This window comes from Pan troglodytes, chromosome 2 (assembly GCF_028858775.2).
Source record: "Pan troglodytes isolate AG18354 chromosome 2, NHGRI_mPanTro3-v2.0_pri, whole genome shotgun sequence".
NCBI classification, from domain to species: Eukaryota; Metazoa; Chordata; class Mammalia; order Primates; family Hominidae; genus Pan; species Pan troglodytes.
In genome coordinates this window covers 20,750,309-20,777,309 of record NC_086015.1, presented here as the reverse complement: position 1 = coordinate 20,777,309, position 27,001 = coordinate 20,750,309, and the positions used below count along the sequence as shown (strand labels likewise).

The following is a 27,001-nucleotide window of genomic DNA, read 5'->3' as shown; positions in this document are numbered from 1 at the left end:
AGCCTTGTAGTATAGTTTGAAGTCAGGTAGCATGATGCCTCCAGGTTTGTTCTTTTGGCTTAGGATTGTCTTGGCAATGTGGAGTCTTTTTTGGTTCCACATGAAGTTTAAAGTAGTTTTTTCCAATTCTGTGAAGAAAGTCATTGGTAGCTTGATGAGGATGGCATTGAATCTATAAATTACCTTGGGCAGTATGGCCATTTTCACGATACTGATTCTTCCTATCCATGAGCATGGAATGTTCTTCCATTTGTTTGTGTCCTCTTTTATTTTGTTGAGCAGTGGTTTGTAGTTCTCCTTGAAGTGGTCCTTCACATCCCTTGTAAGTTGGATTCCTAGGTATTTTATTCTCTTTGAAGCAATTGTGAATGAGAGTTCACTCATGATTTGGCTCTCTGTTTGTCTGTTATTGGTGTATAGGAATGCTTGTGATTTTTGCAAATTGATTTTGTATCCTGAGACTTTGCTGAAGTTGCTTATCAGCTTAAGGAGATTTTGGGCTGAGACGATGGGGTTTTCTAAATATATAACCATGTCATCTGCAAACAGGGACAATTTGACTTCCTCTTTTCCTAACTGAATACCCTTTATTTCTTTCTCCTGCCTGATGGCCCTGGCCAGAACTTCCAACTCTATGTTGAATAGGAGTGGTGAGAAAGGGCATCCCTGTCTTGTGCCCATTTTCAAAGGGAATGCTTCCAGTTTTTGCCCATTCAGCATGATATAGGCTGTGGGTTTGTCATAAATAGCTCTTATTGTTTTGAGATACGTCCCATCAATACCTAATTTATTGAGAGTTTTTAGCATGAAAGGCTGTTGAATTTTGTCGAAGGCCTTTACTGCATCTATTGAGATAATCATGTGGTTTTTGTCATTGGTTCTGTTTATATGCTGGATTACATTTATCGATTTGTGTATGTTGAACCAGCCTTGCATCCCAGGGATGAAGCCCACTTGATCATGGTGGATAAGCTTTTTGATGTGTTGCTGGATTTGGTTTGCCAGTATTTTATTGAGAATTTTTGCATCAATGTTCATCAGGGATATTGGTCTAAAATTCTCTTTTTTTGTTGTGTCTCTGCCAGGCTTTGGTATCAGGAAGATGGTGGCCTCTTAAAATGAGTTAGGGAGGATTCCCTCTTTTTCTATTGATTGGAATAGTTTCAGAAGGAATGGTATCAGCTCCTCTTTGTACCTCTGGTAGAATAGGAAGTATTTTTAAAGAAGAGAGTGTATTCTTCATTTTTCCATCAGGTGAGAATTCTGACATGATGGCAGGAGTTTGAGCAACCACTTTAGACCATGAAGTAGAAGCCACATTTTGAGGCTAGCAGTACTAGAAGGTGAAAGAAGCCTGAGTGCCTGTCATCATGGGGCCATACCAGTCCTGGAGATAGACCTCTGAGCTTCCTCAATATGAGAAAAAATTATACTGAATTACACTTTTGTTCAAGTCACTATTATTTTAAGCTTCCTCTCAGTCTCTGCTAAGCTTATTCTTAATTAATATTGAACTCAGTTCTTAAAAATAGAGTTTAAAGAAAGGTCTTTCATGATGGGATTATGATCTCTTAAATCCACAAATTTCTTTTGTGACATGGCTGAATATATTTAATATATGAAACAAAACCCTGAGAAAAACCTATTTGCTTGTTCATTTGTTTTTTTTAAGATTTAATGGATATTTATTTTCAGTGTTCCTTTTTTGAATATTTATGTGCTTATATTTTATTTTTTTAAGTTCTGGGGTACATGTGCAGGATGTGCGGGTTTGTTACATAGGTAAACGTGTGCCATGGTGGTTTGCTGCACCTATCACCCATCACCTAGGTATTAAGCCCAGCATGCATTAGCTCTTTTCCCTAATGCTCTCCTCCCTTCCCCCACCCTCCCCTGACAGGCCCCAGTGTGTGTTGTTCCCCTCCCTGTGTCCATGTGTTGTTAATTTGTTTCTTTATCCAATCACTTATTCATTCAGCACCTACTATAAGCAAAGCACTTGTTTTAAGTATTGCAGAGGACAAAGCTCACAATTTGAGGCCTACCCTAAACGGACTCACTATTTAGAAACAAAGAAAGTAGTCATTAGTAAGATGCAAATGGCCAAAGAAGATGGTTAAGGAAAAGCTGATGTTAGGAAAATTTATGGAGGTAATAAACCATAATACATTGAGTTTAAGAGAGCGTATAAAACTACCATATAGCCTAAGCCTGTATAATGCCTCCAATCCAATTCAGAAACTATCTAAACTAACACTCTAAGACATAAAGTTTCAGCACAGCAAGAAGCTTTAGAGAGAGCTAATATTTGTCCAATTCTATAATTAATAGGATTCTGCTGACCTGAGCAAACCACTCAGGCAAAGTAAATAGGCAAAGATAATTTCTTTCTTTGAAATCAGGGATTAACGAAGAACACTCAGCCAAGCACTGGGCTTCAAACACCTGCTGATATCAGCTTTACCACTGTTGTTGCTGAAGCTAGTCCTTAATCATGAGTTTATCACGTTTGTGGAGATCTTACTTAAGAATTAATGCTGCAGATTTACATGGGAGGAATTTGATCCTGTGTCTAGAAGTTGAAGAGCCAAATCCCTCAGCAAACAATCCTTTGAGACTATTTAGGAGGACATAACAGCTGAAGAAGGAGGCATGTGGAAGTTTGGGTGCCACAAAATCTTGGGGCAGGGCAGTCAAGGGAGGAAAGGGCTATTTTTGAGCACCTCTGTGCTAGGGATTGTGTAGGGATATGAAAATGCCTATTTAATATTTATAACATCTCTGCAAGATTGTCATGTATCTCCTATCACAGGTAAAGAAACTGAGGCTAAAGAAGACATGATTTGACCCAATCATGGAATGAAGCTGCAGCTAGACTGTAAAACAGGTTCTGCCGTTTAAGGCAGGCTACCTGAAACTCTGTGGGATACGGTGTCTTCATTTGTAAATTGGAGGTGAGGGGTGTTAGCCGATGGTCTCCAAGAGTATTTCCCTCATAAAAGCCCAGCTATGGGTCTCTACCTGACAGCCAACAAACCCGTTGCTGTGTCTTGGGGGAACCTTCCAGTCCCAGTAATAGTGTGTCCGGAATTGGTGGGTTCTTGGTCTCACTGACTTCAAGAATGAAGCCGCGGACCCTCACGGTGAGTGTTACAGCTCTTAAGGTGGCGCGTCTGGAGTTTTGTTCCTTCTGATGTTCGGATGTGTTGGGAGTTTCTTCCTTCTGGTAGGTTTGTGGTCTCGCTGGCTCAGGAGTGAAGCTGCAGACCTTCGCGGTGAGTGTTAACAGCTCTTAAGGCAGCGCGTCTGGAATTGTTCTTTCCTCCCGGTGGGCTTGTGGTCTCGCTGGCTTCAGGAGTGAAGCTGCAGACCTTCGTGGTGAGTGTTACAGCTCATAAAAGCAGTGTGGACTCAAAGAGTGAGCAGTAGTAAGACTTATTGCAAAGAGTGAAACAACAAAGCTTCCACAGTGTAGAAGGGGACCCAAGCGGGTTGCCACCGCTGACTCAGGCAGCCTGCTTTTATTCTCTTATCTGGCCCCACCCACATCCTGCTGATTGGTAGAGCCCAGTGGTCTGTTTTGACAGGGAGCTGATTGGTGCATTTACAATCCCTGAGCTAGATACAAAGGTTCTCCACCTCCCACCAGATTAGCTAGATACAGAGTGTGGACACAAAGGTTCTCCAAGGCCCCACCAGAGTAGCTAGATACAGAGTGTCGATTGGTGCTTTCACAAACCCTGAGCTAGACACAGGGTGCTGATTGGTGTGTTTATAAACCCTGAGCTAGATACAGAGTGCCGATTGGTGTATTTACAATCCCTGAGCTAGACATAAAGGTTGTCCAAGGCCCCACCAGAGTAGCTAGATACAGAGTGTTGATTGGTGCATTCACAAACCCTGAGGTAGACACAGGGTGCTGATTGGTGTATTTACAATCCCTGAGCTAGACATAAAGGTTCTCCACCTCCCTACCAGACTCGGGAGCCCAGCTGGCTTCACCCAGTGGATGCCACACTGGGGCCGCAGGTGGAGGTGCCTGCCAGTCCCACGCCGTGCGCCCGCACTCCTCAGCCCTTGGGTGGTCGATGGGACTGGGTGCCGTGGAGCAGGGGGCGGCACTCATCGGGGAGACTGGGGCCACACGGGAGCCCATGGAGTGGGTGGGAGGCTCAGGCATGGCGGGCTGCAGGTCCCGAGCCCTGTCCCGCGGGAAGGCAGCTAAGGCCCAGTGAGAAATCGAGCACAGTGCTGGTGGGCTGGCACTGCTGGGGGACCCATTACACCCTCCGCAGCCGCTGGCCCGGGTGCTAAGTCCCTTATTGCCAGGGCCGGCAGGGCCGGCTGGCTGCTCCAAGTGGGGGCCCGCCAAGCCCACGCCCACCCAGAAATCCAGCTGGCCCACAAGCTCCGCCTGCAGCCCCGGTTCCTGCTCGCGCCTCTCACTCCACACCTCCCTGCAAGCTGAGGGAGCCAGCTCCGGCCTTGGCCAGCCCAGAAAGGGGCTCCCACAGTGCAGCAGTGGGCTGAAGGGCTCCTCAAATGCCACCAAAGTGGGAGCCCAGGCAGAGGAGGCGCCGAGAGCAAGCAAGGGCTGTAAGGGCTGCCAGCATGCTGTCACCTCTCAATAGTACACTCTTTCCTTTGTACTAAATTTACAAATTTAGTATAATAAACCAACTGTCTTTATAGCTATTCTTCATGTCATTTGAAAACACATGTGATTTGAAACTGGCACTCTCAAACACAATGTTGCACACTTTATGAAGAAGAACAAAATGAAAAAAATTACAAGATCAACACTTAAAAGTTTTGATTCCATGATTTTATTTGATGATGAGTCATTTCTGTCTTGTTTATAATGGTGGATGTAGGGAGTTAGTGTAGCAGCTCTGCTCCATGAAGCTCTTGAGGGCCTGAGACCCACCTAGGTCAGTGCTCTATCTTCCCTGTGATGTGGCCCTTGTCTTCATAGGCAAAGATAGGGAATAGAACTTCAGAAATAATATCTGCATCCCAGGCATGAGGATGACAGAAAAAGAAGAAAAGAACGTGTACCAGCAGCCATATTGTACTGGTGTTTACATCTCATTGGCCAGAATTTAGTCACAGGACTAAGTGTTCCTGCCACACAAACTATGAAATATATTCTTTATTCTGGGCAGCCATATACTCTGCTGTAAGTCTGAGGCTTTATTATGAAGGAAGAGGTAGAGAATAGATACTGGTAATAACCAGCAGTCTCTGCCAGTAAGTAAAAAAGGGACAGTGAAGTTTCTATATTATCTTGTTACATATGAAGAAGAGGATATATGCAGGCATGCCTTTTTTATTGCGCTTTGCTATATTGCATTTCACAGACACTGCATTTAAAAAAAAAAAAAGGGAGGTTTGAGGCAACCTGCATTCAGCACCATTTTTCTAACAGCATGTGCTCACTTCCTGTCTCTGTCATGTTTTGGTGCTTCCTGTAATATTCCAAGCTTTCATTATTGTTACACCTATTATGATGATCTGTAATCAGTGATCTTTCATGTTACTATCATAATTGTTTTGGGACACCACGAATCATGTCTATACAGGATGGTGAACTTAATTGATAAATGTGTATGTTCTGACTGCTCCACCTGTACCTGGACAAAACGGGTCTGGCTGCTTGGTCTCATGGTCTAATTAATGAGATGTGGACAGACTGGTAAAGAAGAGGGTTTACTTCTGTAACCGGCCACAGGGAGAAGGTCAGGGAAGTTCACCAGACCACTCAAAATTACAAGTTTTTCTTCAGGCCTTATATACATTCAAGCTATATGCCTACATGTGGATGTGCACCTGCCATTAGGAGTGTTTCACCCAATCTAATCTTTAACTAGGGTCTGGGGTCTGGAAAGTTTCTTTAGAACCTTGGAAAGATTACTTAATCTTAAATGGGCCCTTGTACAAGGTGTGTGTAAAAATGCCTTCATTATTTTATCAGGGTTTAAGGTCTGAGAAAACCCAGGTGGGGTCTTAATGGGTTTGTCTTCACATTTCAGCCCTTGTATTAAGGCACCAGTTTCTCCAACTACTAATGTTTAATTTACACATTCATCAGAATTACAGTAGAGGGTTAGTGGAAACTGACTGTTCTGGTTGCTAACGGAGACCTGGCCTGCCACAGTCCCCACAATTTGTGCATGATTCCTATCATGTCAGTTACTTTTTTTAAGCATTAATTCATTAAAGATTAGTACAAAAGTGTAAACTGTAACATAGCAGACTAAAGAGAAATGGGCGACGTAGTCTCTCTGGCTACTTCCTGCTGAATAGGGTTGTTGTCAGGGGGCGTTAGAGTGGAAGATGTCTCTTTGGCTCTGGTAATGCTCCTGACTTGGGGGGCTCAAAGGAAGTTCCTGTTGAAATATAATCGAATGAGTTTTGGGAATGTGTTGGAAAAACATGCGACAAAAATACAGTCCACAACACAGTGCTATGCCTACGCTCCAGAGGGTGGCAAGGACAATGAGGATTTTCTGCCACCAGGAAGGTCTTCCACTAAACCGAGATGCTATCCAGTCATGGAGTGACGGTGCAGAGCTGGAGATGGCTTGGATTTGCCGACACATATCCTCTAAGGCCAAGGAAATGTTTCTAGAGTTATTGGGAATATACACACAACATTCAGTTTTGATGAGGGCACAGGTTCCTCCTTCAGCCACAGTTAACATATCTAGGGCCATTCGGTTTTGTAAGATGTCCTTGTGCATATAATACACTTCAGCATTCATGAGAGAAATACTTTGGAGGCTGTCATTTAGGGCCCGTTGGGTAAAATTGGCTAGAGCCTCTATGTGCTGTATTACAGTTCCTAAACCTACTGAGGGCATAAAGATTGTGGGTAGGTGATCATTCCTGTGAACAATGGCCCTAGTCCCTTGGTTAACCACATGTGGAAGATAAGGATAGACTTCCATGGTTTTTACCCAGCGTCCTTGTGCCCAGGGAATACCTAGAGTGCAGCGTCCTAACCAACCTGAGGGAAGCCAAGGCCATAAGTTTGGGCTGCAGAGCCACTGGGTTCCGTTGGGAGCATACCAATTCAAGCCAGGTCGCTGAGACCAGTCTGTGGCAAATAGGTCCCTTTGTTGTAACAGTATAGTATGTCGGCACTGTCCAGGTGGAATCCATCCCATAACACGAGTTGTGTTTGGCCAGTTATCAAGGGAGTGATTTCTTTGCTCCCAGCATAAGGGAGCTACCTGGCTTAAGTGTCCCTTAGTGGCTGTCAGCCAAATGAACCCATTCCATATCTGGAGAAACCCATTTCTATATTGAGTGTTCTGAGGTCTGGAAGTCTGGACAAACACCTTGGTATCCAACAAGGGGATGGCAAAGGCTATTACTTTATCCCTTGTCTCATTTACTGAGAATGGTTTATCATGCCCCGGCTCATTTAAAGTTTTATTTATAGGCCATTCTGAAATGTTTTTTCTAGTTACCCCAGTCATCTGTGCCCCTGTCCATTGTTTAAGATCCCCTATAAAGCTTTGTAAAAAAACCCCAGTCTTTCCCTTGTAGCGGGGAGACCCACCAAGGTAGCTCCATGGTGTTAGTGACAGGTAACGAACCACAGACCCAGCAAGGGTCTCCTTGTTGTAAGCCATCTGCATAACTGTGTGCCCATTGTAGGAAAACGTTAGAGGTAGAGGCATTAACAACAAAAGGAGCAGAAAGGAAAAATATTATAAGGGAAAATCTTGTCATTTGTTGAACAGAAATCTTGGGCCTTCCAGGGGTTCCATCTCCCATTCAGTGGCCTTGGTGTCCTCTGTCGTGGATGTTTCTTCTTGCAGGAACTTTTTAAATCATGTGTAGTGGATCCATGGCTTGATGTCCACCAGTTTCAGTGCTGAACTGGTGCTTAGCAGCACATCATAGGACCCTTTGTATTTCTCCTGCAGCTGGGAAGCAGGGTCTGTTTCTTTCCATTCTTTTAATAGCACTTGATCACCGGGCTGGAATGTGTGGCACAGTTCTTCAGAGTTCACAATGCTCCTGTTGAAAGCAAATTTATGCAAAAGGTTAAGAGTTTGTCCCAAGTGAGTAACACAGTTTTTAATAGTTAACTCCCTGTTAAGGGGTGCCTCAGTAACCCGAGATGGATTAGCAGCAAAGGGTCTCCCAAATATAATTTTGTAGAGACGAGACTTAATCCCACTTTGGGGGTTACCCTTACCCGGAGCAGTGCAATGCCGAGTACCTGAATTCCCTTTAACTGGGTTTCCCAGCACAGTTTGGCAATGATTGTTTTCAGTGTTAGATTCATTCTTTCCATCTGTCCGGAAGATTGAGGTCTCCACACCGAATGTAGTTTCCATTTTATTCCAAGTGCCTTATTTACTTATTGAGTTATGTCAGATGTGAATGAGGGCCCATTATCGCTTTGAATTATGTCCAGAAGCCCATACTGAGGTATGATTTCCTTTAAGAAAACTTTAATTACTTCAGTTGCTCATTCTGTGAGCCTCTACCCAGCCAGAGAAGGTGTCTACTAGAACTAAGAGGTATTTGTATCCTCCACGGGAGGGTGGCATTTGAGGAAAGTCTATTTGCCAATTTTCCAGTGGGTATTTTCCTCTGTTTTGATGTCTGGGTTGTCCTCAACTGTGATTGTTAGGTTCATTTCTAGCACACAGATAACAGCACTGGACTGTATTTTCCAAATTAGCTTTTAGCCCTTTCCCTCTCTAATACCACTGAATGAAGGCTAACAAACACTCTCACCCATAGTGTGTGCTATCATGGATACACTTTAACATTGGATGGACAAGTTGAGCCGGTATCCAAATTAGGCCCTTGTTATTTACTTTCAAGCCTTCCTTATTTAAAGCAACTCCCTTGCTTTCTGCACTTTTCTCATTCAAGGACTATATTGGGGCCTAAAGCCTGTTAAATCTATTTGAGGAATTAGAGGTGTCTGGAATTCAATGCTGGCTAAGTGCCAGGCAGTGTGGTCTGCAAAGGCATTCCCTTTGCTATTTTGGAATTGCTGTGTTGATGGCCAAGACAATGCATTACGGCAACCACCTGTGGAGCCTTTATTGCTTCTAGTAATTCCAGTACTTGTGTGGCATATTTAATTTCAGTATTGACAGCCTTCAGTGATCCCCTCTCCTTCCAAATGTCCCCATGAGCATGGACTATCATGAATGCATATTTAGAGTTAGAGTCAGCATAGATGTTGGTGTTTTTACCTTGGGACAACTGCAGGCTCTTATAAGGGTGATTTGCTCTGCCTTCTGTGCAGAGGTTCCTACGTAAAGTCCTTGCCTCTGCTACCTCTTAAGAGGTCACCATAGCATATACAGCATTCTTTCTTCCATTGGTTACCAGGCTGCTCCCGTCTATGAAAAATGTCCAATCTACATGCAGCGTGGCTATATTCTTTAAATCAGGATGGCTGGAAAATACTTGATCAATAACTTCTAAACAATTATGCATAGGTTATTTTGGTTCTTTGGTAGGAAGAAGTAAAGTAGCTGGGTTCAGGGCTCTGGTGGTTTGTAATTTCACTGTGGGGTCATTTAAAAATGGCCTGGCATTTGCCTAACTTGCCGCAAATAACATGCCGAAAAGAAACAAATAACATACAATGGAGCTCCAATACATCCAGCAGCAGACTTTATGGTGGAAACCTTGCAGGCCAGAAGAGAGTGTCATGACATATTTAAAGTACTGAAGGACAAAAAAATATATTTTACTCTAGAATGGTATATCTGGCAAAATTAACCTCCAAACATGAAGGATAAATACTTTCCCAGACAAACAAAAGCTGAGGGATAAGATATAAATAGTAGCAACAAAAACTTAAAAGGCCATAGTATTAATTTAAGCCATCGAGTCTTTATTAGTTTTCTTTTTGCTTGCTTGCTTGTTTGTTTATGCAAACAGTGTTAAGTTGTTATCACCTTAAAATAATAGGTTATAAGATAGTATTTGCAAGCCTCATGGTAACCTCAAACCAAAAATAAAATACAATGAATATACAAAAAATTTAAAGCAAGAAACTAAATCATATCACCAGGGAAAATCACCTTCACTAAAATGAAGACAGAAAGAAAAGAAGGAAGGAAGAGAAAACCACAAAACCAATAACAAAGTGGCATGAGTAAGTCCTTACTTATCAATAACAACATTGAATGTAAATGGACTAAACACTCCAACCAAAAGACATACAGTGTCTGAATGGATTTAAAAAAGAAGACTCAAAGATCTGTTTCCTACAAGAAACACTCTTCACCTATAACAACACACATAGACTGAAAATAAATGGATGAAAAAATATATTCCATGCCAATGGAAACCAAAAAAGAGCAGGAGTCACTACACATATATCAGATAAAATAGATTTCAAGACAAAGACTATAAGAAGAGACAAAGAAGATCATTATATGATAATAAAAGGGTCAATTCAGCAAGAGGATAGAACCATTGTAAATATATATGCACCTAACAGTGGAGCACTCAGATATATAAAACATATATTATCAGCGCTAAAGAGAGGAATAGGCCCCAATAAAATAATAGCTTGACTTCAACATCCCACGTTCAGCATTGGGCAGATCTTCTAGAAAGAAAATCAACAAAGAAACATCAAACTTAATCTGCACTATAGAACAGATAGATCTAATAGCTATTTATAGAGCATTTCATCCAATGGATGCAGTATACACATTCTTTGCCTCAGCACACAGATCATTCTCAAGGACAGACCATATGTCTGGCCACTAAACATGTCTTAAAACATTCCAAAAATTGAAATAATATCAAGCATCTTGTCTACAACAATGGAATAAAACTGGAAATCAATAACAGAGGAATTTTGGAAACTATACAAATACATGGGAATTAAGCAATATGCTCTGAAAGACCAGTGGTTCAATGAAGAAATTAAGATAGATATTGAAAAATTTCTTGAAACAAGTGAAAATGGAAACACAACATGCCAAAAGCTATGGGACACAGCAAGAGCAGCAGCACTAAGAGGGAAGTTTATAGCTATAAATACCTACATCAAAAAAGAAGAAAAACTTCAAATAAATAATCTAACAATGCATCTTAAAGCACAAGAAAAGCAAGAGCAAACCAAACCAAAATTAGTAGAAAAAAAATAAATAATAAAGATCAGAGCAGATATAAATAAAATTGAAATTTTAAAAATTACAAAAGATGGCTGGGCACAGTGGCTCACGCCTGTAATCCCAGCACTTTGGGAGGCCAAGGTGGGCAAATGATGAGGTCAGGAGATCGAGACCATCCTGGCTAACACAGTGAAACTCTGTCTCTACTAAAAATACAAAAAAAATTAGCCAGGCGTAGTGGCAGGCACCTATAGTCCTAGCTACTTGGGAGGCTGAGGCAGAAGAATGGCGTGAACCTGGGAGGCATAGCTTGCAGTGAGCCAAGATCACGCCACTGCACTCCAACCTGGGCAACAGAGCGAGATTCCATCTCAAAAAAAAAAAAATTACAAAAGATCAATGACACAAAAAGTTGTTTAACCTTTAGTCAGACTAAGAAAAAAACAGAGAAGATCCAAGTAAGTAAAATCTGAGATGAAAGGGGAGACTTTACAACTGACAGACACCACAGAAATTCCAAGGGTCATTAGAGGCTACTATGTGCAACTATATGCCAATAAATTGGAAAATCTAGAAGAAATTGACAAATTCCTAGACACATACAGCCTACCAAGAATGAAACATGAATAAATCTAAACTCTGACCAGACCAAGAACAAGTAATGAGATTGAAGCCATAATAAAAAGTCTCCCAGTAAAGAAAAGCTCAGGACCCAATGGCTTCACTGCTGAATTCTGCCAACCATCTAAAGAAGAACTAAGACCAATCCTACTCAAACTATTCTGAAAAATAGAAGAGGAAAGAATACTTCCAAACTCATTCTATAAGGCCAGTATTACTCTGACACCGAAACTAGACAAAGACACACCAAAAATCCAAACTACAGGCCAATATCCCTGATGAACATTAATGCAAAAATCCTCAACAAAATACTAGCAAACTGAGTTTAACAACACTTAAAAAGATCATTCATCGTGACCAAGTGGGATATATCCCTCAGATGTAACATATGCAAATCAATCAATGTGATATATCATATCAACAGAACGAAGGACAAAAACCATATGATCATTTCAACTGATCCTGAAAAAGCATTTGATAAAGTTCAACATCCCTTCATGATAAAAGCCTTCAAAAAGTTTGTATAGAAGGAACATGCCTCAACAGATTAAAAGCCATATTTAACAGACCCGCAGCTAGTATCATACTGAATGGGGAAATACTGGAAGCCTTTCCTCTGAAATCTGGAACACAACAAAGATAAGGATGCCCACTTTCACCACTGTTATTCAACATAGTACTGGAAGTCCTATCTACAGCAATCAAGCAAGAGAAAGATATAAAAGGCATCCAAATTGAAAAGGAAGAAGTCGAATTACTCTTGTTTGAAAATGATATGATCTTATATTTGGAAAAACCTAAAGACTCCACCAAAAAATTATCAGAACTGATAAATTCAGTAAAGTTGCAGGATACAAAATCCACATTAAAAAATCGGTAGCATTTCTATATACCCACAGTGAATAATCTGAAAAAGATATTTAAAAAGTAATCCCATTTACAATAGCCACAAATAAAATTAAATACCTAGAAATTATCCAAAGAAGTGAAAGATCTCTATAATGAAAACTATAAAACACCAATGAAAGAAATTGAAGAGAACACCAAAGAACATGAAAAGATATTTCATGTTCATGGATTGGAAGAATCAATATTGTTAAAATGTCTATACTACCCAAAACAATCTATAGATTCAATGCAATTCCTATTAAAATACCAATGTTATTCTTCACAGAAATAGAAAAAAACTATCCTAAAATTTATACGGAACAACAAAAGACCCAGAATAGTCAAAGCTATCCTAAGCAAAAAGAACAAAACTGGAAAAATCATATTACCTGACTTCAAATTGCACTACAGATCTCTAATAGCCAAACAGCATGGTAGTGGAATAAAAACAAACACACAGACCAATGGAGCAGAATAGAGAACCCAGAAACAAATCCACACACCTACAGTGAACTCATTTTCGATGAAGTTATTGTATTAGTTCATTCTTGCACTGCTATAAGGAAATACCTGAGACTGGGTATCTTATAAAGAAAAGAGATTTAATTGGCTTACAATTCTTCAGGCTGTACAGGAAGCATGGCAGCCACTGCTTCTGGGGAGGCCTGAGGGAACTTCTACTCGTAGTGGAGGGCAAAGTGGGAGCAAGCATTGTACATGGCAGCAGCAGGACTGAGAGAGAGAGGGAAAGTGCCACATGCTTTTAAACAACAAGATCTTGTGAAAACTCACTCAGTATACAGTACCAAGGGAGATGGTGCTAAATCATTCATGAGAACTTGGCCCCCATGATCCAATCACCTCCTGCTACACTAGGTCCCACCTCTAACACTGGGGATTTCAATTTGACATGAGATTTGAGCAGGAACACAGATCCAAACCATATCGGGTACCATGTACATGCAATTGGGAAAAAGACAGTTTCTTCAATAAATAGTGCTAAGAAAACTGGATACCCATAGGCAGAAGAACGAAACTAGACCCCTATCTCTCATCATATAGAAACATCAAATCAAAATGGATTAAGGAATTAAATCTAAGACCTCAAACAATGAAACTACTACAAGAAAGTGTTAGATAAACTCTCCAGGACATCAGTCTGCACAAAGATTTCTTGAGCAACACCCCACAGGTACAGGCAACCAAAGCAAAAATGGACAAATGGGATCACATCAAGTTAAAAAAAAAAGCTCCTGTGCAGCAAAGGATACAATCAACAAACTGAAGAGACAACCCACACAATGGGAGAAAACATTTGCAAACTACCCATCTGATGTGGTTTGGATTTATGTCCCCACCCAAATCTCGTGTTGAATTGTAATCCCCAATGTTGGAGGTGGGGCCTAGTGGGAGGTTACTGGATCACGGGGGCAGATATCCCACTTTGCTGCTGTTCTCACGATGGAATTCTCACAAGATCAGATTGCTTAAAAGTCTGTAGCACCTCCCCGCTCTCTCTTCCTTCAGCTGTGACCATGTGAGATGTGTCTTCTTCCCCTTCACCTTCTGCCATGATTGTAAGTTTCCTGAGGCCTCCCCAGCCATGCTTCCTGGGCAGCCTGCAGAAGCATGAGCCAGTTAAACCTCTTTTCTTTGTAAATAACCCAGTCTCAGGTATTTCTTTATAGCAGTACAAGAACAGACTAATACACCAACTGACAGGGATAAATAACCAGAACATATAAGGAGTTCAAGTAACTCTATAGGAAAAAATCTAGTAATCCAATTAAAAATAGGCAAAAGATTTAAATATACATTTCTCACAAGAAGGCATACAGATGGCAACAGACATATAAAAAGTGCTCACCATCATTGATCATCAAAGAAGTACAAATCAAAACTACAATGAGATATCATCTCATCCCAGATTAAATGGCTTATATTCAAAAGACAGGCAATAGCAAATGCTGGCAAGGATGCGGATAAAAGGGAACCCTTGTACACCTTTGGTGGGAATGTAAATTAGTACAACCACTATGGAGAACTATTTGGAGGTTCCTCAAAAAACTGAAAATAGAGCTACCATATGATCCAGCATTCCACTGAGTATATATATATTTTCCAAAAGAAAGAAAATCAGCAGATCAAAGAGATACCTGAGTTCCCATATTTGTTGCAGCACTGTTCACAATGGCCAAGATTTAGAAGCATCCTAAGGGTCCATCAACAGATTAATGGATAAAGAAAACGTGATAGTTATACGAGGGTGGGGAGGAGTTGGGGATGATTAATGGGTAAGAAAAAATAGTTCAAATGAATGAATAAGGCCTAGTATTTGATAGCCCATCGGGGTGACTCTAGTCAATAAAAATTTAACTGTACATTTAAAAATAACTAGAAGAGTACAATTGGATTGTTTGTAACACAATGGATAATGCTTGAGGGGATGGATGCCCTATTTTCCATGGTGTGATTATTAGGCACTGCATGCCTGTATCAAAATATCTCACATACCCCATAAATATACCTATTATGTACTCAGAAAAAATTTAAAAATAAGTAAATAATAAACAATAAATAGCATTTTGAAACAGGCAAAACTATAGGGAGAGAAAATAGCTCAGTAGTAATATCAGGGGTTAGAGATGGGGTAGGGTTTGACTACAAAGGACAGCATAAGGCCATTTTACAGTAATAAAAATATTCTGTGTCTTGATTGTCACAGTACTTATATCACTCACGGTCAATATAAAATGAAAATATAATCAAAATAATCAACAAAAACAAAACTGGCTAGATTGATCAAGGAAGAAAAAAGAGAAGACGTAAAATAAATCTAAGGAATAAAAATGAAGATGTAACTTCAGATACTTCTGATACCAAAAGAAAATTAGAGAATATTATAAAGAGTATCAATACACTTGAAAATTTAAATGAAATGTACAAATTCCTAGAAAAATATAAACCAACAAAACTGACTCAAAAGAAAAAACCCAGAGAACTTCAATAGTCTTAAAAGTATGAAGTAAATTGAATAGAAACTTTTAAATCTTCCCATAGGCTGGGTGTGATGGTATACTCCCGCAGCCTCAGTTACTTGGGAGGCTGAGGCAGGAGATTCCCTTGAGACCAGGAGTTTGAGGCTGTATTGTGCTATGACTGTGTCTGTACATAGCCACTGCATTCCAGCCTGGGCAACATAGCAAGACTCTGTCTCTAAAAATTTACCCCAAAAAATCTTCCCACAAAACACATCAGGCCTATGTGGATTTTTTTAGTGATTTATAGCAAACATTAAAGAACAAACATTTTAAAACTATGCAAGATATCCTGAAGTATGAAAAAGACAGAGCATTTCCCAACTCATTTGATGAGGGCAGCATAATTGCACAGTAAAAACTGACAAAGATAATGTGAGAAACAAAAATTAAAACCCAATTTAAATCATAAATACAGATACAAAAATCCTAAACAAAATATAAGCAAACTAAATTTAATAACATAGTAGGAAAAGATGATAACATATGGCCAAATTAATTTCATTTCAGGAATGAGAGTTTGGCTTGACAATAGAAACCAAGTATTACAATTAACTACCATATATATATATATATATATATATATTTTTTTTTTTTTTTTTTAGATGGAGTCTCGCTCTTTCACCCAGGCGGGACTGCAGTGGCACTATCTCAGCTCACTGCAAGCTCTGCCTACAATCTTAATTTAAAGAATAAATATAATACGATCATCTTAAGAAAATACAGAAAAACATGTTGTATAAAATTCAACATGAATTCCTGATAAACATTCTTATCAAACTAGTAATACAAAGACATTTCCTTTTCTGATAAATGGCATATACTAAAAACCTACCGCAAATGTTATGTTATATTTAAATGGTGAAATGTTGAAAAAATTCCCTTTAAATTCAGGAGAGAAAAAAAAATACAGGGCACTTGCCATCAACTTTTGTATTTAATCTTGTACTGGAGGTTTTAACCAATACAATAGAAGGAAGTTGAAGAGTATAGATGGGATATGATAAAACAAAATAGTCATTATTCACAGTTGATGTGATGTCTACGTAGTCTTTCGCAGAGAATCTACACAAAAATACAAGCCAATTAAAGAGCTGAACAATTTTGACAAAAATGCAATATATAAAACTAAAACATTAGTACAATCAGAATATATAATTTTAAAGAAACATAACTTATAATAGCATAAAACACATGAGGTGTTAGTTGGTCACAGTGGTATGTACCTGTAGTTTCAGCTACTCAGGAGGCAGAGGTGGAGCAATCACTTGAGCCCAGGAGTTCAAGGCCAGCCTGGGCAACATAGTGAGACTCTGTCTATAAGACAAAAAAAAAGAGATAATATAATAAAGACGTGCAAAGCTGAATGGGGAGAATGATACATCTGTGAAATATATTCAAAAAGACAAAAATAAAGGAGTACTTAATATGCTATGTTGATTTGTCAGAAAATTCAATTTTATAGAGATGTCAATTCTTCCCTAATCTGTAGAGTCAAATTAATTTTAACAAAAATTGTAATAGGCTTTTATTTTATTACTTTTAAAAATTTTGTGGGTACATAGTAAGTATGTATATTTATGGGGTACATGAAATGCTTTGATGCAGGCTTGCAATTGCAAATAAGCACATCATGGAAAATGGAGTATCCACCCCCTCAAGAATTTATCCTTTGAGTTACAAACAATTCAGTTTCATCCTTAGGTTACTTTAGGTTACACCATACATTAAAATCAATTTCAGTTCAAGCACATCTTTAAATATGAAAAGCAGAGATATAAAGCACTTAGAAGATAATTTGAGAGTATAGCTTTATGAACTTGAAGGAAAAAATTTATTTAAGAAAAAAAACACAAAATCACATAACATGATTACAGACTTAGTTCCATTAAAATTAAGAACTTTTGCTCGCCAAAATATATAATAAAGAGAATAAAAGGAGAGGACAGTGTTTGGAAATCTTGTAACATATACGATTGACAAAGTGTCGGTATTCACACTATAAAATGAACTACAAATCAATTTTTAAAAGACAACACAACAGAAGAATGGACGAAACACTTAGGCACTTCAGAAAAGAAAAAATACGAATGGTCCACAGAAATGTGAAAAGATGCTCAATCTCATTAGTAATCAGGTACATGTACATTAAAACCAGATTGAGATACAATTTTATTCACACAAGTTAGACTAATTTAAGAAATGTGATAATGTCTTTCATATGCGTCCTTGTAAAGAGACCACCAAACAGGCTTTGTGTGAGCAATAAAGTTTTTAATCACCTGGGTGCAGGCAGGCTGAGTCCGAAAAGAGAGTCAGGGAAGGGAGATAAGGGTGGGGCTGTTTTATAGGATTTGGGTAAATAAAGGAAAATTACAGTCAAAGGGGGTTGTTCTCTGGCCGGCAGAGTGGGGGGTCACAAGGTGGTCAGTGGGGGAGCTTTTGAGCCAGGATGAGCCAGGAAAAGGACTTTCACAAGGTAATGTCATCACTTAAGGCAAGGAGTGGCCATTTTCACTTCTTTTGTGGTGGAATGTCATCAGTTAAGGTGGGGCAGGGCATATTCACTTCTTTTGTGATTCTTCAGTTACTTCAGGCCATCTGGGCATATACGTGCAAGTCACAGGGGTTGCGATGGCTTGGCTTGGGCTCAGAGGCCTGACATTCCTGCCTTCTTATATTAATAAGAAAAATAAAACAAAATAGTTTTGAAGTGTTGGGGTGGTGAAAATTTTTGGGGGGGTGGTATGGAGAGAGAGAATGGGCGAAGTTTCTCAGGGCTGCTTCAAGTGGGATTAGGGGTGGCGTGGGAACCTAGAGTGGGAGAGATTAAGCTGAAGGGAGATTTTGTGGTAAGGGGTGATATTGTGGGGATGTTAGAAGAAACACTTGTTGTGTAGAATTATTGGTGATGGCCTGGATACGGTTTTGTATGAATTGAAAAACTAAATGGAATAACAGAAGGAGAAAAACAGGTATAAAAGGTCTAAGAATTGGGACGACCCAAGATACCTGATTAGAGAGTGCTTAAGGAGATTCAGCATAGTCCTGCCAGCAAAGATTATTTATTTACTTCAAGAGTTAAGAGTGGCAGTTTGGGGATAGCACCAAGAGATATCAGCTGTGATGGCTTGGAGAAACAGTGGAAACCGGCAGTGTAAACAAGAGCAGGGCATGTGTGAGTAGTTGAGAATGGTGAATAGCAGTATGACTAGATAGAAGATAGTAGGGATGACAAGTTTTTCTGGGGCACAGTCTAAGTTAGTCTGGTGTCTGGAATGAGACTGGGGCCTAATAAAAAGGAGCATCTATACAGGAGCTCAAATGGGCTATACCTTGTAGCATTCTGAGGACAGGTCTGACTTCTGAGAAGGGAAAGTGGTAAAAGTATTGTCCAGTCCTTTTTAAGTTGGTGGCTGAGCTTGGTGAGGTGTGTTTTTAAAAGACCTTTAGTCCGTTCTACTTTTCCTGAAGACGGAGGACCGTAAGGGATACAAAGGTTTCACTGAATACTAAGAGCCTGAGAAACTGCTTGGCTGATTTGACTAATAAAGGCTCGTCTGTTATCAGACTGTATAGAGGTGGGAAGGCTAAACTAAGGAATTATGTCGGATGGAAGGGAAGAAATGACTGTGGTGGCCTTCTCAGACCCTGTAGGAAAGGTCTGTACCTATCCAGTGAAAGTGTCTACCTAGACTAAGAGGTATTTTACTTATCTGACGCGGGGCATGTTGAGTAAAGCTAATTTGCCAGTCCTGGGTGGGGGCAAATCCTTGAGCTTGATGTGTAGGGAAGGGAGGGGGCCTGAATAATCCCTGAGGAGTAGTAGAATAGCAGATGAAACACTGAGAAGTTATTTCCTTGAGGATAGATTTCCACGATGGAAAGGAAGTGAGAGGTTCTAAGAGGCAGGCTAGTGGCTTGTGCTATAGCATAGCCTGCCTTTGCTGGTGTGTAGCGATTAGGCCTGGTGGAACCGCCATCAGTAAATCAAGCGTGATCAGGGTGAGGAACAGGAAAGAAGGAAATATGGGGAAATGGGGTGAATGCCAGGTGGATCAGAAAGATACAGTCATGGGGGTCAGGTGTGGTATCAGGAATAATGTGGGAGGCCGGATTGAAGTCGGGGCTGGGAACAATGGTAATTGTGGGACTTAACAAAGAGTGAGTACAGCTGAAGGAGCCGGGGAGCAGAAAGTATATGCATCAGGTATGAGGAAGAAAATAGATTTTGGAAGTTATGAGAAATGTAGAGAGTGAGTTGAGCGTAGTTTGTGATTTTCAGGGCCTCTAAAAGTATTAAAGCAGCGGCAGCCGCTGCACACAGACATGAGGGCTAGGCTAAAACAGTAAGGTCAAGTTGTTTGCAAAGAAAGGCTACAGGGTGCCGTCCTGGCTCTTGTGTAAGAATTCTGACCGCACTAACCATGCCTAGGAAGGAAAGGAGTTGTTGTTTTGTAAGGGATTGAGGTTTGGGAGATTAATCGGACACGATCAGCAGGGAAAACACGTGTGTTTTTATGAGAATTATGCTGAGATAGGTAACAGATAAGGAAGAAATTTGGGCTTGACTGAAGTAATGGGGGCTGTCTGTGAAGCTTTGTGCCAGTACAGCCCAGGTAATTTGCTGAGCCTGATGGGTGTCAGGGTCAGTCCAAGTGAAAGCAAAGAGAGGCTGGGATGACAGATGCAAAGGAATAGTGAAAAAAGCATGTTTGAGATCCAGAACAGAATAATGGATTGTGGAGGGAGGTAGTGAGGATAGGATAGTATATGGGTTTGGCACCATGGGGTGGATAGGCAAAACAATTTTGTTGATAAGGCATAGATCCTGAACTAACTTGTAAGGCTTGTCTGGTTTTAGGACAGGTAAAATGGGCGAATTGTAAGGAGAGTTTATAGGCTTTAAAAGGCCATGCTGTAGCAGGCAAGTGATAACAGGCTTTAATCCTTTCAAAGCATGCTGTGGGATGGGATATTGGCATTGATCAGGGTAAGGGTGATTAGGTTTTAATGAGATGGTAAGGGGTGCATGATCGGTCGCCAAGGAGGGAGTAGAGGTATCTTATACTTGTGGGTTAAAGTGGGGGAATACAAGAGGAGGACGCAAAGGAGGCTTTGGATTGGGAAGAAGGGCAGCAATGAGATGTAGCTGTAATCCAGGAATAGTCAGGGAAGCAGATAATTTAGTTAAGGTGTCTCAGCCTAATAAGGGAACTGGCAGGTGGGGATAACTAAAAGGAGTGCTTAAAAGAGTATTGTCTAAGTTGGCACCAGAGTTGGGGAGTTCTAAGAGGTTTAGAAGCCTGGCCGTCAATACCCACAACAGTTATGGAGGCAAAGGAAACAGGCCCTTGAAAATAAGGTAATGTGGAGTGGGTAACCTCCGTATTGATTAAGAAGGGGACGGGCTTACCTTCCACTGTGAGAGTTACCCGAAGCTCGGCGTCTGTGATGGTCTAGGGGGATTCCGAGGCAATTGGGCAGTGTCAGTCTTCAGCCGCTAAGCCAAGAAGATCTGGGAAGGAGTCAGAGAGCCTTAGGCCAGAGTTCCAGGGGCTCTGGGAGTGGCTGCCAGGTGAGTTGGACAGTCCAATTTCCAGTGGGACCCCGCACAGATGAGATGCGGCTTAGGAGGAATCCTGGGCTGCAGGCATTCCTTGGCCTGGTGGCCAGATTTCTGGCACTTGTAGCAAGCTCCTGGGGGAGGAGGTTCTGGAGGAACGCCTGGCAGCTGCGGTTCAGGCATTTGGAAGTTCTTGTGTGCTGGAGATGTGGCTGGGGTTTGTCTCACAGTGGAGGCAAGGAATTGCAACTTTTTTCTATTATTGTACACCTTGAAGGTGAGGTTAATTAAATCCTGTTGTGGGGTTTGAGGGCTGGAATTTAATTTTTGGAGTTTTATTTAATGTCGGGAGCAGATTGGGTAATAAAATGTATATTGAGAATAAGACGGCCTTTTGACCTTTTAGGGTCTAGGGCTGTAAAGTGTCTCAGGGTTGCTGCCAAATGAGTCATGAACTGGGCTGGATTTTTATATTTGATGAAGAAGAGCCTAAACGCTATCTGATCTGGGATAAAGAAAAAGGAGCATTAACCTTGACTATGCCTTTAGCTCCAGCCACCTTTTTAAGAGTAAATTGCTGGGCAGGTGGGGGAGGGCTAGTCACGGAACGAAACTGTAAGCAGGACCGGGTGTGAGGAGGGGAGGTGATGAAAGGATTATAAGATGGAGGAGCAGAGGCTGAGGAAGAATTGGGACCTAGCTCAGCCTGGCGAGAAGCAGCCTGGGGAGGAGGGGAGAGGTCAGATGGGTCTGTAGAAAAGGAAGATTAGAAAGACTCAGCAACACTTGGGGTTGGGACTGAGGGGACAGGTGGGAGGGAAAGAAGGAAGATTTGGGATGAGTTGCACTGGGAACAGAGACTAGAGAGGGATTCATGTGTAAAAGAATGCCTGGAAGTCAGGCACCTCAGACCATTTGCCCATTTTATGACAAGAATTATTTAGATCTTGTAGGATGGAAAAATTGAAAATGCCATTTTATCGCTATTTGGAACTACTGTCGAGTTTGTATTGGGGTCAAGCAGCATTGCAGAAGAAAATAAGATGCTTAGATTTTAGGTCAGGTGAGAGTTGAAGAGGTTTTAAGTTCTTAAGAACACATGCTAAGGGAGAAGAAGGAGGACTGGAAGGTGGAAGCTTGCCCATAGTGAAGGAGGCAAGCCCAGAGAAAAGAGTAGAGACACGGAGAAGGGGTGGAGGGTTGTTGCCCTCCAGAAAAGGAGAGAAGGGGTTGGGGTGCAGAGATACGAGGTCAGGGCATGGAAATAAGGGATCAGGGTGCAGAGATATAAGAGGTCGGGGGGTGGAAATAAGGGATTGGGGCACAGAGATAAGAGGGTGGGGCATGGAAATAAGGGATTGGGGTGCAGAGATATGAGGTTGGGGTACTTGCCCCTCCCCCAGAAAAGTGGGACTTGCCGCTAAGGGTGAAGGAGAAGGGGTTGGGGGTTTCTTGCCCCCCAGAAAGGTGGAGAAGGGGTAGAGACACAGAGAGAAGGGGTTGGGGTACTTGCCTCTTCCCCAGAAAAGCAGGACTTGCCACTAAGGGTGAAGGACCAAGGCAGGCATCCCTGCATAGTCTGACACCTCTGAAACCTGGGTGAATAATCAGAGAGGCGTCCCTGCAATGATTAAACACCAAGGGAAGGCTGCCCTCCCTAGTCCGTGACCGGCACTAGAGTTTTGGGTCCACGGATAAAACATGTCTCCTTTGTCTCTACCAGAAAATGAAAGGAATTGAAATTAAGAGAAGAGAGACATTGAAGTGTGGTGCCAAGATTGAAAGGAGAAAGAGGTTGAGGGATAGTGAGGGAGGCTGGAGAAGAGAGTAAAAAGAGGCCACTTACCGGATATGAAATTGGTGAGATGTTTCTTGGGCTGGTCATCTGAGGACCTGAGGTCGTAGGTGGATCTTTCTCACAGAGCAAAGAGCAGGAGGACAGGGGATTGATCTCCCAAGGGAGGTCCCCCGATCCGAGTCACAGCACAAAATTTCATGCACATCCGTGTAAAGAGACCACCAAACAGGCTTTGTGTGAGCAATAAAGCTTTTAATCACCTGGGTGCAGGCAGGCTGAGTCTGAAAAGAGAGTCAGCGAAGGGAGATAAGGATGGGGCCATTTTATAGGATTTGGGTAAATAAAGGAAAATTACAGTCAAAGGGGGTTGTTCTCTGGCGGGCAGAGTGGGGGTCACAAAGTGCTCAGTGGGGGAGCTTTTGAGCCAGGATGAGCCAGGAAAAGGACTTTTACAAGGTAATGTCATCACTTAAGGCAAGGACCAGCCATTTTCACTTCTTTTGTGGTGGAATATCATCATTTAAGGCAAGAACCGGCCATTTATACTTCCTTTGTGGTGGAATGTCATCAGTTAAGGTGGGGCAGGGCATATTCACTTCTTTTGTGATTCTTCAGTTACTTCAGGCCATCTGGGCGTATACGTGCAAGTCACAGGGGATGCGATGGCTTGGCTTGGGCTCAGAGGCCTGACAATGTCTAATGTTGGAGAGATGATGGAGTAACAGAAATGCTCACACACTACTGGGGGAGTGTGAATTTGTACAACCATGTTGGAAGACTATTTAGCTTTACCTAGTAGAGGTGAACTTTTGTATGTCTTATGGCCCAGGAATTTCACTTCAATTTATGCCCTAGAAAAATTATTGCACCCGTGTGTCTGTATGCAAAGATATTCACAGTAGCCTCATGTATAATAATGACAAATTGGAACTAACCTAAAAGTTCATTAATAAAAGAATGACTAAATAAATTTTGCTGTATTCACATAATGGAATATACACATAAGTGAAATAAACTACAGTCACATGCCTCAATATGGAGAACCCCAGAAGTGTTAAATTTAGTTAAATAAGTATCTTACAGAAGGATGTACAACTGCATACATTATACTTGCATAAATAATTCCTTTAATATTAATTTCAAAACATGATCACTACGCATTGCATACAGGTATCAAAATATCACATGTACCTCCAAATTATGTACAACTATTATATATCAATTTAAAAATTACATTAAAACATGTAAAACTAATTAACATATTATCTAAAAATACAAACACATGATTAAACTATCACAAAAGAAGGGAAATTAAGCACAGGAAAAGATACTCAGTATCATTAGTCATTAGGGAAATGTAAATGAAAACCACAGTGAGTCACCATTTCATACCCACTAGGATGGCTATAATCAAAAAGACAGATAATACAAAGGGTTGATAAGGATGTGGAGAAACTGGAACCCTCATACTTCTATTGGAAATGTAAAATTCTGTCATCACTTTGGAAAACAGTCTGGCAAAGTGTGAAACACTCTGAAAGACAGTTACTCAAAAGTTTAAATACAGAGTTACCATATAACCCAGCAATTCCACTCCAAGGTATTGAAATACTCCAAAAGAACTGAAAATATAAGACTACACAAACTTGTACTTGAATGTTCATAACAGCATTATTCATAATAGTCAAAAATGTAAACAACCTAAATGTCCATCAACAGACAAATGAACAAATAAAATGTGATGTATTCACACAATGGAATATTACTCAGCAATAAAAAGGAATGGCATATTGATACAGTCTGTAACATAGATGACCCTTGAAAACATGTTAAGTGAAGGAGCCAGACACAAAAGACCACATATTCTATAATTTTATTTCTATGAAATATCCCAAATAGGAAATCTAAATAGAAATAAAATTGATTAGTGATTGCCTAGGGTGGGAGTTAGGGGAAAGGGGAGAATGAATATAACTGCTAAGAAGTATAGGGTTTCTTTAGGGGATAATGAAAATGTTCTAAAATGTATCGTGGTGATGGTTGTACAACTCTGTTAATGTACAAAAAACATTAATTGTACACTTTAAATGGGTCCATTGTATGATATGTGAATGATATTGCAAAAAAGCTGTTATAAAAGATAAAATAAGGGCATGGGTGTATAAACAAAAATTTATAATAATGGTTACCTTTGAGAGGGAGAGAATGGAATAGAATTAGGGAGGAACCCACAGAACATTTCACAGTAAGATGCTTTTTATTAAACTAGATGATGGCACACATTGGTATGCTGTATCATAATCTAATAACATAGACATATGTTATTAAATAATTAAAATTATTTTAATGGCTAAGAAGCATATGAAAAAGTTTAACCCCTCAAATATTAATAAGACAATAATCACATTGTTATTTTTAAACCTGTGAAATTACTAAGTGTTTGCATTTGTGTGGTGAAACACATGATCTTATACACTGCTGGTGGGGGTGTTGGACATTGGTAGAAGCTGTCTGGGGAACAAATCTCACAACGTGTATCATGAACCTTAAAATATGCATACTCTTTCATCTGGCATTTCTATTTCTGGGAGTATATTTATATCCTTCTCCCTCTGAATCTGGGAAGGCCCCGTGACTTGCTTTGACTGACAAGGTGAAGCAGAAGTAAGGCACTGGGACTTCCAGGCCTAGGCCTTAAGAGGACTGTCTGGGAATTTCCACTCTCTACATCCTGGAAGCCAGTCACCACGCTATAAATAAGCTCAGGCTACACTGCAGAATGATGAAAAGCCACACGGAGAGAGGCCCCGGAGGAGAAGAGACTGTCTTGGATGGGACAGCCCCAGCCACTCATCAGCTGAATGCAGCTCCATGAGCAACCTCAACTATACCACAAGGAGCAGAACTTCCCAGCTGAGCCCAGCCAGCCCACAGAATAGTGAGAAATAAATCATTGTCTTTGTTTTAAGCCACTAAGTTTAGGGGTGATTTGCAATGCAACAACAGAGCTAAACAATATCCTAAAGACATAATGAGAGATGTGAACAAATACTTATGGACAAGGCTGCACATAAGTATTACGGGCAATAATAAAAAATTAGAATGTATCTAAATGCCTGTGTTGGCGTCTATTGTTTCTTTGTTTACTCAGCATCATTTCTATTTTGTAACAGAATCCAGAATTTAAGAAAACCTCCCTCCTCATTTTCAGTCAATGTGGTTCCAATGAGGTTTTTCCCTACCCAGGAGTGAACATATGACTCAGACTTGGCAAAAGACCCCTTGGGGTTAGTTCAAGGATGGGCCATGACTCACGCAATGTGGTCACAATCAGAGTGAATCCAAGACTTGCTCAGGAGTTGTAGGAAAGTGTTCTTTCTTTTTAGACTGTTCGTAGCCAGAATGATTGAAGATGAGAGTTCCTAAGGTTGGGAATTAAGTGAACACCACAGAAGGTAGAACTGGGGGATGCAGAGAACCATGTCTACATGACATCTTTTAGTCCCTACATCAAGCTATACCATGGACTTTCGGGTATATAAGCCAGTATGAGTCCTTTGGCTTAAGCCAGTTAAGTTGGGTTTTCTGTCTCTTGCAATCAAGATTCCTAACCAGTATAAGGTCTGTCTAAGTCAGGGAAAGTTTGTTTGCAAAGGAAAAGACATTCACCCAAACTAATTCCAGAAAACCAGGGAAAGTAAAGGAAGCAGAGATTCTTATGGAATTCACGAGAATTAGAAATTTAACAAACTGCAAATCTCTCCATTTTTTGTAGTTTCTATTTTAAATGTGTCTGCATCCTTTTTTTCTGCTTTATAGCTGGTTCTTCTGTCCTTTTAATACAGAAATTATCATAATAATCTCAGTTATTATGATAACCAGATGTTGTAAACCAGATGGTTCATAAAGTAAAAAAAAATTATGGAACCCAGACTTTATGTTACCTTTAAACTTGTTTCCCACACATCTAGAT

The 27,001-nt window shown here is 40.7% G+C and overlaps 1 long non-coding RNA gene across 1 annotated transcript in view; it reads right to left on the bottom strand.

Moving 5' to 3' along the window:
- Positions 1–7,718: 7,718 nt before the first annotated feature.
- The window catches only part of LOC107970461 (uncharacterized), a 42,078-nt gene continuing 22,795 nt past the window's right edge, over positions 7,719–27,001 (bottom strand). Inside the window, exon 2 of the long non-coding RNA XR_010155446.1 lies at positions 7,719–8,031. This is a non-coding gene — a long non-coding RNA (uncharacterized LOC107970461). The remainder of the gene's footprint in view (positions 8,032–27,001) is intronic.